This window comes from Aricia agestis, chromosome 19 (genome assembly GCF_905147365.1).
Source record: "Aricia agestis chromosome 19, ilAriAges1.1, whole genome shotgun sequence".
Taxonomy (NCBI): domain Eukaryota; kingdom Metazoa; phylum Arthropoda; class Insecta; order Lepidoptera; family Lycaenidae; genus Aricia; species Aricia agestis.
Window position 1 is genome coordinate 7390999 of NC_056424.1, and position 16660 is coordinate 7407658.

Consider the following 16660-nt stretch of genomic DNA (forward strand, 5'->3'; position numbering starts at 1 on the left):
CGACTTGGCTACGACCTAGGACAGTGATAGTGCTTAGTGATTGGACCTAGTGATTAGTGTTTGGACTTAGTGCTAAGTGTTGTGACCTAGTGTTTAGTGCAGTGTTAATAAAGTCTTCAAGAGAGTCACCAGGTCTTTCTCTCCAAATCCTCGAACCCTAGCACGTAACAACTGGTATCAGAAGTGGAATTTGGAGATGCCATTGACTCCGAGAGAGGACTTCAAGGGGAGTGTCAGGACAAGGGCGCAGCGAGCTGCTGCCATTGACTCCGAGAGAGGAGTTGCGGAGGCCACACCCACTGGGGACCAAGCTCCGCCCACTGAGGGACAGGTCCCACCCACTGGCCCCGCCCACATGGCTCCGCCCACTGGCCACGCCCACCAGGATCCGCCCACTTTGGATGAAGCCACGCCCACTGGCTCCGCCCACCGGGACACGCCCACTGGCCACGCCCCTCTGGCTCCGCCCACTTTGGGCATGGTCACGCCCACTGGCTCCGCCCACCAGGCCACGCCCACTCAGGCCACGCCCACTGGCCCCGCCCACCAGGCCCCACCCGTAGCTCCTACAGCCCCCCAAGTGGCCCTTCATTTAGAAAGTTTAATTGAATTAATGGAGCTACAAAGGGCTGAAATCAGAGCGATTCGAGAGGCACAAGACCGCAAGCTCGGCGCTTTGCAGGAGTCACAAGACCGCAAGCTCGGCGCTTTGCAGGAGTCTCAAGAGCAACAAAAGGACCTCCAAGAGAAAGCGCTTCTGGCCATAAAGGATGTCAGTGACACGGTGACTAAGCTTCGTAAAGATGTCGACGTAATGAAAGAACGAGTTACTGGGTTAGAGACGGTTGTGGAAAATTTGAAAACCGGATTCACAGAACTACAGAAGAGAGTAGTGCGCCTAGAAACTACGGGAGTTGCGGTGTCTAGTGGAGTCACTGGTGTGGCGCAAGGACCAAGAGTAAAGGTGCCACCGTACGACGGCACTACTTCTTGGAACGCTTATCGTCGGCAATTTCAGACTGTTGCTACCGCAAACGGATGGACGGAGGAGCAATGCTTGACCGCTCTCACTGTTGCACTCAGAGGGCAAGCTGTGTCGGTTCTGGAGGCACTGCCACATACGGGAAATGGTTTCCAAGACCTGATGGAGGCACTGGAATCCAGATACGGGGAGCGACACCTGGAGCACGTGTTCCGTGCCCAACTGCGTGACAGAGTCCAACGTTCAAGAGAAGGACTTCAACAATGGGCGTTGGAAATTGAAAAACTCGTCAGGAAGGCATATCCAGGAGCCGACACCAAGATGGTCGACACAAATATTGTTCAAGGATTTGTCGACGGAATCAAAGACTTGGAGGTCAGGGCTGCAGTAAGACTTGGTCACCATACCTCGCTAAAGGAAGCATTAGCGCATGCTTTGGAAGTCGAGGCTGTGCGCCATGACATACGGCAGACCCATAAGATTCACAAGATCTCTGAAGAAGTCAAGGAAGTTAAGGCTTCTACGAGGAAAAGACTTGAAGCCATGTGCTATAAGTGTGGTGAGAGGGGCCATCTTCAGCTAAACTGTCCGCAGAAGAAGACCCAGATGGCAAGGATAAAAAGGATCGAGGAACAAATGGAGAAGTTGAAGAAGCAAGCGGTTTCGTCCCCTACCCGGAATCATGGGGAACGAATAGAATCCAGAACTAAGGGGCGAGTACTGGATGACGCGGAGAAAGCCCCGGTAACTGTTACCTCCCAGGCACGGAGCGGAACAAAGAGAACAAGTAATTTGGGGCACATGGAGAATGAAGCTATGAGAAAGGCTCAAGAAAGAGATGACGACCTTCGGCACATCATCACATGGAAGAAACGGGGTGACATAAAACCAATCTGGAGTGAGGTTGCACCCACTGGCGCTGTCACTAAGGCGTACTGGGAGCAATGGGACAGTCTGATACTTCAGGACGGACTACTCTACCGGAAATGGCAGAAGGCTAACGGCAGAGAGTTCTATTTTCAGATAATTGTCCCAAGGGCAAGAGTACCAGATGTTCTCCGCGAGATACATGAGGGCGTATCAGGGAGTCATCTAGGCGTCAAGAGGATGCTAAGGAAAGTGCGAGAACGATTCTTCTGGTTGCATTGGAGAGATAATGTGCAGGATTGGTGCCACAGATGTATTACTTGCGCTGCTGTAAAGGGACCACAGACCAGGAGTAGTCGTAGGAACAGCGTGGCGCGTTACCATGGCAGTAACAATGATACTCGGGACGAGCATCTCTAAGAGGGGAGTAGTGTTACGGTACGGCATCAGGTGCGCAAGTACATACTCGAACCTTCTAGAAAGGTCCAATGTTTGTTTACGTGTTTTAATTTAGACCTTATGACTGAGTCCATAAGGTCTAAATTAAATTCAACTTACTGCACTTATCGCAAGGACGGCAGTTTTATTGTGGTACATGCCCGAGCCTCCCAGAAATTTCCCACGGTTGTTTACTTGTTTACGTGAATCGGGAAATTTCTGGAATTCGTCTCGCCATATAAAAAGAGCCGCAGGCAGGTCCGGCAGTTCAGTTCGGTTCGAGCGATCATCAAGGCGATTTCGGAGTGAACACAAGTGATCAATAGTGAGTGAACCAGTGAAACCTGCGACTTGGCTACGACCTAGGACAGTGATAGTGCTTAGTGATTGGACCTAGTGATTAGTGTTTGGACTTAGTGCTAAGTGTTGTGACCTAGTGTTTAGTGCAGTGTTAATAAAGTCTTCAAGAGAGTCACCAGGTCTTTCTCTCCAAATCCTCGAACCCTAGCACGTAACATTAGCATAAAACTGTAACAACTCTGGCGGATCTTCGCTATTTTTCAGGTTTTTTTTAAATATCTTTGGAAATAAATATTAAGAAACAAAATTGTTCGGTTAAAGAAGTTTTAATATAGATTTACTAACAATTTATTCAAATAAAATGTATAATTATCCTAGTTAATACTTATATTTCGACGAAATAGAGTTTTTTCAAAGGTGAGTTTGTAAATTAATTACAGCCAAAGTATTACGTTTTATTAAAATGTTTATGGTTTAAGGTATTTTAAATATTGTGCTTTATATCTCATATTTTTTAACACTTCGTTATTATATTGGAACTAGGTAAACCGGGAGTCACAGAATAACAAATTGGGGTTTATCCTCGCCTTAAGATGTGACAATTTGGACTGACCCTTTTGGGTCAAAAGATTTTTTTTTTAACAAATAATCTTTTGACTTTGAATGAATTGACTGCTGGTGTTTGATGACATTTCTAAAAACCGCTCCGTGGAGCCCCTACAAGACCCTTTCAGAATGGCTGGTGAAAATAAATGAACATTTAAAACATTTTTCCCACAAACTTTATTTAATTTAACCGTTTAGCGGAGGAAATAGTTCTCTAAGACTTAGACAAATTCAAACTCTAAATTACGTTCAGAGTAAATCTTGTTCAGGTGAAGTGCGAGAGGTGTTGATCTTCACAGTAGTTTGTCTCTCTAAATGGCCTCCTAGGAACTCGCTCAGTAAGCTGCAAATCGCGAGATACAACACAAAATATTATTATTTTATACGTATTAATACGTGGGAGAGCCATGCTTCGGCACGAATGGGCCGGCTCGACCGGAGAAATACCACGTTCTTACAGAAAACCGGCGTGAAACAACGCTTGCGCTGTGTTTCGTCGAGTGAGTGAGTTTACCGGAGGCCCAATCCCCTACACTATTCCCTTCCCTACCCTCCCCTATTCCCTTCCCTTCCCATCCTTACCCTCCACTATTACCCATATTCCCCTCTTAAAAGGCCGGCAACGCACCTGCAGCTCTTCTGATGCTGCGAGTGTCCATGGGCGACGGAAGTTGCTTTCCATCAGGTGACCCGTTTGCTCGTTTGCCCCCTTATTTCAAAATAAAAAAAAAATTGACACCCATACTACTATTATAAATACGAAAGAGTGTCTGTCTGCCTGTAATCTCTTCACGCCTAAACGACTGAACCGATTTTGAAATATCACTTTTTCTTTCCCGGGCCTTATAGTACCTGCATACTAAATTTCATCAAAATTGGCGGCGAGCAGTTAAAAGGAAAAAAAACACAAAGACAGAAAAACAGTGCAAAAGACTCATCTCCATCCAATTTTCCTGATTTTTAAACGCATCACTCAATTATTAAGTCTAATTCACACGAAAAATCTGCTGACTTTTTTCTTGTCGTTTTACATAAATTATTATTATTATCGCAATTACACAACCAACTGTCCCCAAAGCCATAACTCAGAACCGTTTTTATTAAACCTACCCCTTGGTTACCCCCATAAATTGTGTACAACGATACTAATTTAACAAGACGCCCCGCGCGTCTGACGAGTCGCAATTTAGCTGCTATCTAACTCGGTAGGGTTATGAGCTATTTTGGATTTTTTTGTTTGGGTGGAATAAAATGAAAAAGATATTTGGACGCTTTTAAGCATTTATATGTATCACGCCATAAAAATTACGTATTGAGTTATAAATGCAGATAAAATATTGTTTTTCTGCATAATTATAATATCACTAGCTATTTGACCGAGCTTTGCTCGGTATTCGATGAAAATTACATTTACTAAAAATATTTCCTATCTAGATCGATTTACCGCCCCCGAAACCCCCTGCATACTAAATTTCATGAATATCGTTGGAGCCGATTCCGAGATTCCAATTATAGATACACTGTACAGTTTTTGTACAGAACTGTAAAGTTTATTGAAGACAACTGTATACATTTCTGAAGGCCTAAACAAGTGGCAAGCGATTATCGTAAACGCCAACAAAATTCGCTAGCGAAGCGATGACTTATGTCAAATCGCATACATTTTGTTAGCGTTAACGATAATCGCTTGCCACTTGTCTACTAGGGCAGAATGCGGCCGTAAGTGTGTACCACTTGCGATGATTTTAACGAAGTTCCTCTTCTCTATGTTACTTCTTTATCTTCGAAATCCGTACTACAGCCCGCATTTCTACAAACTACTCATACAAACTCATACATTTTGCTACAATTCATAATTGGCACAATTGGCTCATACCCCACTTGTTGTCATTAAACAGTCCGCCGGGTAAATTACAACACTTAAAATACCTTTTTTTTTCTTTGCGAGCACTAAACTATCCGTAACAGACTATTATCTGTGATTAAGGGCGTAAAAAAGATGTAATGATAGCTCATTAAAAGAAAAGATAGTGCTTCTGCACTGTAGTATTAAATATTATCCTAGTTTTTTTCTCACGGTTACACCTTGACGTCTTTGATATTTCGCAGAAGGTTTCAAATCTCTATTATTTATATTTGCATGTCTGTATCTTCCTAGATAAGTTCTTTTAGCTAGAAGAATCGTTTGTCAGAGGAGCGATTACACTAATGGGTGTAGGACTGTAGGAAGTGTGCAATATCGACAAGGCAGCGCACGGCCAGTCCTAAAAGATTGCGTGTTGCAAGTATTAATTAAATTGTTGTAAGTAACCGCAGCGACTGGATGCGTAGTTGAACAATTGCTACATTATTATTTAGTACCTGGATGACCGAGCTTTGCTCGGTATAGCAAACACTCATTGACATCGTGTTGCTTAACAACGCCATCTGCTGGAATAGCTTTAGCTGTTGTTGTGTCGTTAAATCAATTAGTTGCTCACAAAATAGTATTATTATTCGCCAATAGATGTCAGGAAGAGTCATATTTTTCAGTTTATCGATATTCGATAAAACACGAATAAAAAGACATTTTCTAAAAATGATTTCTAGCTAGATCGATTTATCGCCCCCGAAACCCCCTATTTACTAAATTTCATGAAAATCATTGGAGCCGATTCCGAGATTACAATTATAAATATATTATACATACTTACAAGAATTGCTCGTTTAAAGATATAAGATTAGTTACATACTACATGATATTATATTCTGATATCTACGAGATGACGCCCACAACTCCGTTGCACCAAGATGCATTTATCGTGCGGGAACCGTACATTTTTCCGGAATAACAAGTATCCTATGTCCTTTCACGGTATACAAAGTAACTTCATACGTATAGTTTGGACGTGTAGAAGTGGTAACAGACAGACTGACAGACAGGCAGAGAGACTACACTTATACAGTGTGTAACAAAAATAAGTGATAATACTTTAGGGTGTGTACGTGTTCCTTGTAGAGAGTTTACTGTGAAAGTAGCAGCGCTGAAAGATCAACATTTTTTTTTCACTTTTGTATGAGCAAGGGCCCGAGCGTCACGAGTTTCCCCATACAAAACTGAATTTTTTTTTGATCTTTCAGCGCTGCTACTCTCACAGTGAACTCTCTACAAGGAACACGTACACACCCTAAAGTATTATCACTTATTTTTGTTCTACCCTGTATATATTATAGCATTGGTATGGATATGGATATGTCGCAGTCATCTGGTTTAATCTGCGATTCGATTGAATGACTAGCGCATTCATTGAATGACTAAAGGACGAGCCGTCAAAACGTTGACTGTGACTTGTTAATTTCATTGTAACAGTAGTAAGTTTTCCATGTAGCTGAAAATAAAATAAAATACGCTTCGAATTTTCTAGCTGACTATACTCAGAAACTAGTTGAAAATAGTTTAGATGCGATGCGCAGTAGTTGAAATATGTTTAAATACTTTTGTTTCAAACATTCGCTACAAATTTTCAGAATATCCAAATAGAAGTGTTCAAATATTACCTACATTTTATCTCGATACTTCTGGGAATGAGTGTTAAACTTTTTCAACAGCTTTTTGGTTGGCTGGATCGTTCACAATACAATGTGTACTTACGGATGATTGTACTGAATATGGTCTATGGAGATGATTAGTAGAGCTGATAAAAGAATGAAACCTATTTTATAATTTATTATTAGAATTCCTTAAAATTTTCTGTGCAGAATTTTACACACAATATCTCAAAAGTTTTTTCTTAAAAAAAACTATTATCTGCTTGGTAAAGGTCGGCTTTTTAATATGAGGTCAATAAGTACATAAACAAATCAATCTTATCTTCACTATAGTTACTAAGCAGAGATCAAGTAATCAGGCGTAAAATCCACATCATAATATTAAAGCGTACATTACCCAGCACTTCCCAGAAACGCCTGCCTAATCGCTAAAGTTGGCGCTAAGTAGCAACGTGCATTAGGCTAATTCACCTGCAATATGTAGAGTGTCTAGCCGAGACTCGCTATTATAGCAATAGTCAGATTAATTTTATGCTATCCATCAGAATAAATAGCATTTCCTATTATATTCAGGAAACTAGATGTTGCCCGCAATTCCGTTGCCTCAGTTATGTCATTATATTAAACGACTTTGATTTAGAACACATAATATAAAACTAGCTATTTGACCGAGCTTTGCTCGGTATTCGATAAAACACAAATAAAATGACATTTTCTAAAAATGATTCCTAGCTAGATCGATTTATCGCCCCCGAAACCCCTATACTAAATTTCATGAAAATCGTTGGAGCCGATTCCGAGATTCCAATTATAATAAACCTAAGTATATACAAGAATTGCTCATTTAAATATATAAGATAAGATTAATCAAGAGACGAGAAATTAAATTTAACGACTTGTTAATTAACGAATGTTTCGTTACCTTTCATTGTCGGTTGTGGCTATCGTTTATACCAGTATTGTATAATTTTATGCCAGTATAATTATACAGCACTTATACCGTTGCAGTTTTATTCCAGTATAAACTGTAAACCAAGAAATAGCCTGTGAATTCTCAGCATTTCAATGGCTAGTTTTATTCACAAGATGTTTGCCGCATCTTCGTTGTCCTGGATTTGTTTACGGGAACCGCACATTTTATCCGGATAAACATTACCTGCAGACAAATTCTTGATGCAATTATTACATTAGTATTAAATATGGGTATTCTCGGAAATTGCTGATTTATTCCAGGAATTTAAGTAGCCACGTTGTTTACGCATATCAATCCTGCCTTACTATTTTTTTTTATTTCTTTATCCCAGCTTCGCTCCCAGGTGTTTACCTATACCCCTACTATAGTAGGGGAGGGGAAAGTGCTAATTGTGTAGTCACTCGAGCGTTATGGAGACCTAGTAGGTTTTTTACATTAGGTAAAACTGATTAAAAAATAATATTTGCGTTTTTTATTTTAATGGTGGGTTCAAAAACTGCAGCCATTTTAAATTTTTGAAAAAGAAAATATATCCAGAAAATTGTTTATTTAGGTTTATTATAAATATATTTTAGACAACAAGGATTAAATTATTTAGTTTAGTGCAAAATGAAATATCTGCGAAGCTTAGTTAGGGAAATATGAAGCTTTATTTTTTAATATTTTAAAATGTCCCTAAAGCCTTACCTAAACTTTGAATCGTCAGTGCTTTATATGGAAGCTTCTTTGGGGTATACTAAACATCCCCTATCTTAATCTGACAGATCCGATGACATTTCAATTTTAACTATTTTTTTAACCCACCATGTGAGAAATCTGATTTCTATACTACGATAATAAGACACATGTCGGAAGCCTATACAAGCTTAATCTGACGCGCTCAAGCTTGTCCCGAAATCCCCTCTTCCCCTCCCCAACTACTATGCTCAATGTTCTGTATTTCTCATTGACAGAACAAACATGGGTAATAGAGTTTATGCTAAGTGCGGCGGTTCCCGGGGGTAATTATTAGGCTGGTTAGGTGGGCAAATATGTTTGGTTTGGCGTAGGAGTTGCCACGGTTGATCTACTGCAAAGACCTATGATAATTTAATTAATTAGTCGGGCTTTATTATTTGGCATCTGGATTCCTTGTTCCTCATTGCAGAACGAAATGACAGTTATTTTTGAGTATGTTGTATAGTGCTGATGCACGTTAGCTGAGCGGATTGTGATAAAACAAAAAAAAAAACTTTCCTTGCGAAAGTTGCTCTAGATTAACACATAGGCTACTTTTTGCCACGAAAAGTACAATGTTACTATTAGACGCTTTGTTACAACAAAGTTTTGCTAATAAGGTAGTATTTACAATAAGTTTGAGAGTTTTGTGTTTGAGTTTGAATGCAAAACACTGGCATAAGCCCCAATTTCACCAACGACTGTTAGTGTTAACAGCTTGTTAAAATGTAATGTCTTCTCTTTCATTCATATGATAATCGAAAGAGGTAACGTCATACTAATTCCGGCGTTAACTTTAACAGTCGTTGGTGAAATTGGGGCTAAAGATTTAAAACTATGTTAAGTTTTAACATTAAATATCTTTAGGGACTATAATTACTTGAGCTCTATTACAGCCAATAGGGTAAAAGATAAAAAGCAATTTAAATTATCTGACCGAATCGCCATTAATATTGTTGGTACGCCCGCAGCACGCTTCCAATTTTCACAGATTATCTGTACTAATACAAGAAGCTTTAGCGTGTGTTAGGATGAAATAGGCCACTAAATAACCACTGAACAGATTTTGATAAAATTTGGTACATTTTTCGAGTCTCGGAAAAGGACGAAGTAAAGTTTTTATCTAGGAAAAAATATGCTTCGCCCGCGTTATAAACGTAAGTATTTCAAAGAAACGAAGCTGCATTAAATATCTGGTGCTAAATAAAACATCTAAAGGCATATAGCGAGCAAAATAAAATATATACTAACATATTCTGAATATATTATAGCATATACTATACTACTATATATTTTAGTAAAGTAAAATATATAATACTAACGTATTATGATAATATAGGCGCGACATACAAAAATATAACTTAATGCGGCCATTTATATGCGGTCTTAACAATAAATTAAATTGTTATGATGCTATAGCTTTTATAGATATTAATTCAATAAACAGGTTTATAAAATAATAAGCTTACTGCACGATGGTATGTCGTTATGTCAACTTACTGCTTAGCAGATGCTAAAAAAGTTTCAAGATCAAATTTTTAAAAGCTCAGGATTATAGACCGGTATTAAATAATTGATAGTCCAAACTTTGAACAACTTTAAATGGTTAACAATCAGAAAAAAAACTGAAGTTGGGTATCCGTATAATATGTATTTAGTAGGCTATGATTTTTGCCTAAATATAACCATGCTTAGGCAAAAATCGTAGCCGATTTACATTATTAAAAATTTTTATATGAGTACTTTCATAGTAAGGCTTTAAAATTTTATGAAAATAGAGTTTTTTCTTCTACTACGCGATGCAACATAGAGCTATACATTGACTAAAAGTTGACTAGACGTTAAATTGCCTACCTAGTACCTAATTTATAAAATAACTTCTAATATATTTAAATTAGATCAAGTTTCAGAGACAGAATTTTCGTATGACGTTAAATTCTAATTTTGCCTAAGGGCTAATTCTCGATTGCGACCTAAATCTTGCTCTCGCGAACTTTGCTAAAATATATGTATGTATTGTATGTTCTTTAACTTTGTCCACTGCCGCCGTCAGCGGAACGTCAGTAACAAAAAATCAAATAACATACCACTTTATGACCTAGGGCCTAGGCTATAGGTTTCATTTTCTACCGACATTGGTCTAGCGACCCGTGCCACCGCTGCTTTGTAGTGGCGTAGAGCAAAATGAAACCTATAACCTAAGACATAAAATGACATTTTATTTGAATTAGGGATCGCCTTATGGTCGAAATTCGACCTCAATAAAAAAATAATTACAAGTTTCAAACAACGCTTTTTATTGATACTTATTCTATTGTCTAAAACCTAAATATTGACTTTATTATTTTTTAGACATACCTAATCCCTGTGACAGTCTCAACTCTCAGATTAACTAAGTCAAATGATGACAGACTGGCCGTGTAATAATAATTGGCTAATGCTAAGTAGTAAGTCACATCGGAGTAAAACTATCGAGCAAAACCGTATGTGAGTACTTAGCATTAGTATTTAAGATTCAATATAAAAAAAACTAAAATCTATTTTCAATTTGACAACAGACTTCAACCATAAATAAAAGAGTACAATTCGTTTGTATAGGCTTGTCAACCAAAATCTCCTAGTATGTGTGTTGTAGTGTGTGTAATGTTTATTTGTTAAAAAAATGTACGATAAAAGCACAATTTCAAAATAATATTATCTCGATGCACTCCTTCTAGATATAAACTATAACTGTGCGAAATTTCATGCACCTACGTTTCCGCATTTTTCGTCAAAAGGGATCCAAAATTTTTCGATAGATTTTTGTCGTTGACGTGCCGGTGGGCGGTGACGGCGGTCGTGGACAAACGGCCTAATAAGTAATTGTCGGAGTATATTAACTTCTGTTTCTGCTTTATAATATAATATTTCATGCGCGTACAAAATGAGTGTTCATGTTCAGTGTTGCCAATATTAATGGTTCACAATGAAGGATGGAGTTTAACACATTTACTAATAATTTTATGGGTTTAAAGCCTGATTTTATTATTTTATTTTTTAAGGATTTCTTTATTTTCACATTTAATTTGAGGTATTAAGGCTGACGTAAAGGACATTAAAATAACATTCATATCAGCGCGCCTTGTACAGTGGCGGTTACGACGCTCGCCGCCTCCTTGACAGGGCGAAATAGAAGAAAATTATACTTTTCATATGGACGTTACTGTTCGATGTATTAAATATAAAATTTTCAATGCTCTAAGCTAACAGTTTAGGAAGTTTATAGAATATTTGCTGAAAAATCGATGACCACGGTTCATTTTTTTTTTTTCTGAAAACCTATTGAGTTTGGAAAATATCCTCGTGAGCAATTGAAGATGAAAGACCAGTCTACAACATATATTTTTGTCGGTATTGTGCTTTAAGTTGCACCAGACTTTATAAAGGTTGAATTTAGACGAAATTGCCAGGTAGCCCCTTAAGATTAATTTTACTATCATAAAAGATTTTTAAAACATAATTTATGTATTTAATCTACATAATATTGCGTGAGAATATATTCTAATCCTGTTAAATTTTGTCGAAACTAAATTGATGATAATAATTTTATATTCAGACGATTCGTTTATAATTTTATGACAAAAATTTATAAGTCTATGTAAAATACGAGAATCAGGGATTGACTGTCAAAGAAAATTGCGGGCAATGTAAAACCTAAAAGTGTTGCCAGCGGTAATAATGTGGGAATTTTTAATTAGTCGGCTTACAACACTGTCACGGGTGCAACAGAATGGAAGCTCTTTACAGCTAAGCGGTAAGCGGCTTACCTGACGACGTTTCAGCATTTTATGCGCTAAATAAGTACCATAGATTCTATATTACGAAATAAATACGTACTGTATGCATAGATATTGTGCCTTTGGTGTTTGGGGCCATTTTGACATCCATACTAATATTATAAATGCGAAAGTGAGTCTGTCTGTCTGTTACCTCTTCATGCCTAAACGGCTGAACCGATTGGGCAGAAATTTGGTACAGAGATACTCTGAATCCCAGGAAAGGACATAGGATACTTTATATCCTGGAAAAATGTACGGTTCCTACGCGATAAACTAATTTTGGCGCAACGGAGTTGCGGGCGTCATCTAGTTTCAGATAAACTATAAAAATAGAAACAGAGACGAAAGAAAACAATGCAGTGATAAGACTTGGGGCTACAATGTGTCGAAGAAAAGAATCTTAGATTTCTCAGTTTCTTCGTTCTATTCTCTCGTCTTTATGACGCGGTCGGTTACCAATTGGCAATTACCACAGATATTTTCAGAAAACTACTACCTACTCGTCTCGGCGTTACTATCTACCCTACCCTATGTGCTAAGTTTGCCGCTGTCAACGTCACGCGTTTACCGCTCTCTCACTCACTCTCACTCACATAACCGAGTGAGTGAGAGAACGGTAACGCGTGACGTTGACAGCGGCAAACTTAGCGCGAACGAGTAGATAGTAAACATATGTGATTGAAAGAATCGTCGCCCATAAAAATTAGATCAATTTTTCTCGGCGACGTTATTTGTTGTACAGTAGTGTGCTAAATAATTTGATTTAACGCGACTGAGTTACTCTACTGTTTATATTTTTATTGTGTCTAGTCAGTGCTCAACGAGTAGCCTATGTCCTCACTTTTTAAGGATCATAAAACTTCAGGTATCACACATTAGCGCCCAGTAGTTTAAACTCCAGCTCTTTCCGGTCGTAAATGTCTTCATACAGTAGTTTACTACACTATAAAATAATAATTAAATTTTAATGGCCCGTTAATTTTTGAAAGCCTTTTATATTTTACACCTCGCTTGGTGTATTCGCGCACGGTGATTTTGTAAAAAATGGAACTTTAAACTTCATTAGGTAGGTATATTATATTATTATACCTACCTAGCTCCCACACCGGTTTCGGTGAAGGTGGCCAGTTTCATTGAAACCAGGCCAGATACGCAGGAGTAATTTTATAGTGCCCAAGTGTGTGCACAGTACACAAGAGCACTCTCTATTCCTTTACTCTCATAACCCAGTGGGACGGAAGACCGACACGACCGGCGAGAGATCAAGCGCAGGACCGACTTTTTACATGCCCATCCGACGCATGGATCATCTTACTTGTCAGACAATCAGGTGATCAGCCTGCATTGTCCTAACCAAACTTGGAAATAACATGTTTCCAACGCGGTAATCGAACCCACGACCTCCGAGTCAAGAGCCGCGCTCTATACCACTAGACCACGGAGGCGTTTTTTCATTAGGTATGTACCGCTAGTAGGTATCTACCGCTATATAAAGCAAAATTGTCTATAGAATAAACCTAATAATTATAGTTAAAAAAAGTTGGCCGTGTAACTTACGGAATATCACTAATAGTTAAAATGATGATAGTTTGACTTTTTCGCATTTTTATTCAAAGCTGATATACAGATTTTTATTTAATACGTGGGAGAGCCATGCTTCGGCACGAACGGGCCGGCTCGACCGGAGAAATACCACGTTCTCACAGAAAACCGGCGTGAAACAGCGCTTGCGCTGTGTTTCGCCGAGTGAGTGAGTTTACCGGAGGCCCAATCCCCTACCCTATTCCCTTTCCTACCCTCCCCTATTCCCTTCCCTTCCCATCCCTACCCTCCTCTATTACCCTAATCCCTCTTCAAAGGCCGGCAACGCACCTGCAGCTCTTCTGATGCTGCGAGTGTCCATGGGCGACGGAAGTTGCTTTCCATCAGGTGACCCGTTTGCTCGTTTGCCCCCTTATTTCGTAAAAAAAAAAAAAAAACAATGTAACAAAACTCAGCGATTATTCTTTAGGGCCTGTGGTACCCTTTGTAGACTTGTGAAAGTGGCAGAGCTGTAGAAAACTTTTTTTTACTCCTGTATGGACAAATTCTCTGGGACGCTTGCCCATATATAACCCAAAAACATAATCTTTTAACGCTACTTTCACAATAAACTCTATGTAAGAGACACAATATACTTACAAACACGCAGTGGCGAAGGGTGAATATTTTCGGACGGGAAGCCGGAGTAAAAAATCTACTTACCAAAACGCTCAGCACTGATGTTCAACATGTTCGAGTTTCAAGTTTGATAATGATGCCTTTGAAAAATGCCTTCTGAGTTAAGTTGTATGCGTGACGGCACATGCGGTCATTCAAAAATAAGTTTGGAAAACGAAGTTTCCTTCGACAGCAAATAATCTGTCAGACAACAGTCTCAGCTGTACGAGTCACAATTAAGAAATCACAATACAATTTAATTTAAATTCGCGACACTGCACTCTTTTAACGCTAAAACAAATAACATTCGACATTTAAACACAAAAACAAATTGTTTACAAATCTCATCCGCCATTTGACTCATAACAATTTTACTTCATGAAGTTTATCTTTCTCGCTCGCACTTGTGCGTTGCTAATTAACCTTTCTCCGTAATAACTCGCCGAGTATCGGCTTATTTCCGAGTATATTGGCGCGTGGTAGAACGAGACAGAACATGACGATCAGTTCACAGGAATGAAAAGGACAGATGGTTACTATGAAATATCGTTGTATGAAGAAATAGCCCGCTAATTTATCGGCTTCTATCAGAGATGGCCTGCACGTTGCATTGCCTATATTTTGTAGGCGATTAATTATTAATTCAAACTATTTCAAGTGAGAGAAAAATTTATTGCATATAAAATTTTGTGGGCGTTTAGTGAATTCAAAGTTTTTTAAGTATGTAAAATATTTATTAGATAAAAATGTATTTGGCCCATAGATTCGATTTTCCAAAAGGGAAGCTGACGGGAATCGGGTTATATGGACTCTTCGTCACTGCAAACACGTCATATTAAAGTATCACTAATAAGTTTTGGTGACAAAACTAAAAATGACAAGGTGTAAATAAATAAAAATAACTTTGCTGTCTCTAATGTTTGAACTTCTTTTTTTGTTTCTAAGCTTCATGTCTCGATTTTCTATGCAAAACCGTACACAAAATCCATATTCTGCCCGTGTGCGATAAATAAACTCCATACTGTCCCTTAATAATGTATGCGGAAACCATAAGCTGCTTCACTGTACAGACAGCGATGCTAGCTAATTCCTAGATTATTATATTAACGCCTCCATGGTCTAGTGGTATAGAGCGCGGCTCTTGACTCGGAGTTCGTGGGTTCGATTACCGCGTTGGAAACATGTTATTTCCAAGTTTGGTTAGGACAATTCAGGCTGATCACCTGATTATCTGACAAGTAAGATGATCCATAGGTACGTCGGATGGGCATGTAAAAAGTCGGTCCTGCGCCTGATCTCTCGCCGGTCGTGTCGTTATTCCGTCCCACTGAGTTGTGAGACTAAAAGAATAGAGAGTGCTCTTGTGTACTGCGCACACACTTATGCGGCACTATAAAATGACTCCCGCGTAACCGCGTTTATTGTTACTAGAGATCGCCCAATGGTCGAAATTCGACCTTAATTTCAATGACATTAGGACTACTACCTATATTTTGTAAAAAAAAAATACTTTATCATATTTTTTCAACTCTTGTCTCTGGGACTCAGCTGATCTCAGACTGGCCGTGTAAGCATTGTCTTACAGTATCTATTTCCTATTGTGTACAACGGTGGTAAAGTCCTAACCTGTATAATAGGGATTTGGATGGCGGTCTTCATTTTAAATGTAGTAGTTGTGCAATATACGCGTTTATAATATTAACTAGATGACGCCCGCAACTCCGTTGCGCCAAAACTCGTTTATCGTGCAGGAACCGTACATTTTTCCGGGACAAAAACTATCTTATATCCATTCTCGGGACTCAAACTATCTCCATGCCAAATTTCAGCAAAATCGGTTCAGCGGTTTGAGCGTGAAGAGGTAATAGACAGACAGACACACTTTCGCATTTATAATATTAGTGAGTAAGTACTACGTATGGAATATGGATTACTGGATGATGCCAGCAACTCCGTTGCGCCAAAATTCGTTTAACGCGTGGGAACGTACATTTTTCCGGGATAAAAAGTATCCTATGTCCTTTCCCGGGTCTCAAAGTATCTCTATGCCAAATTTCAGCTAAATCAGTTAAGCGGTTTGAGCGTGAAGAGGTAACAGACAGACGGACAGGCAGACAGACAGACACACTTTCGCATTTATAATATTAGTGAGTATATTAGTGAGTAAGTATGGATTATTATCATAGACTATGGTTACGCAGTCACTCTGGCATCAGTTCAGCTCGCCGATTC

The 16660-nt window shown here is 38.9% G+C and overlaps 1 protein-coding gene across 1 annotated transcript in view; it reads left to right on the forward strand.

Moving 5' to 3' along the window:
- The window catches only part of LOC121736848, a 628730-nt gene that overhangs the window by 110480 nt on the left and 501590 nt on the right, over positions 1–16660 (forward strand). The window lies entirely within an intron of this gene.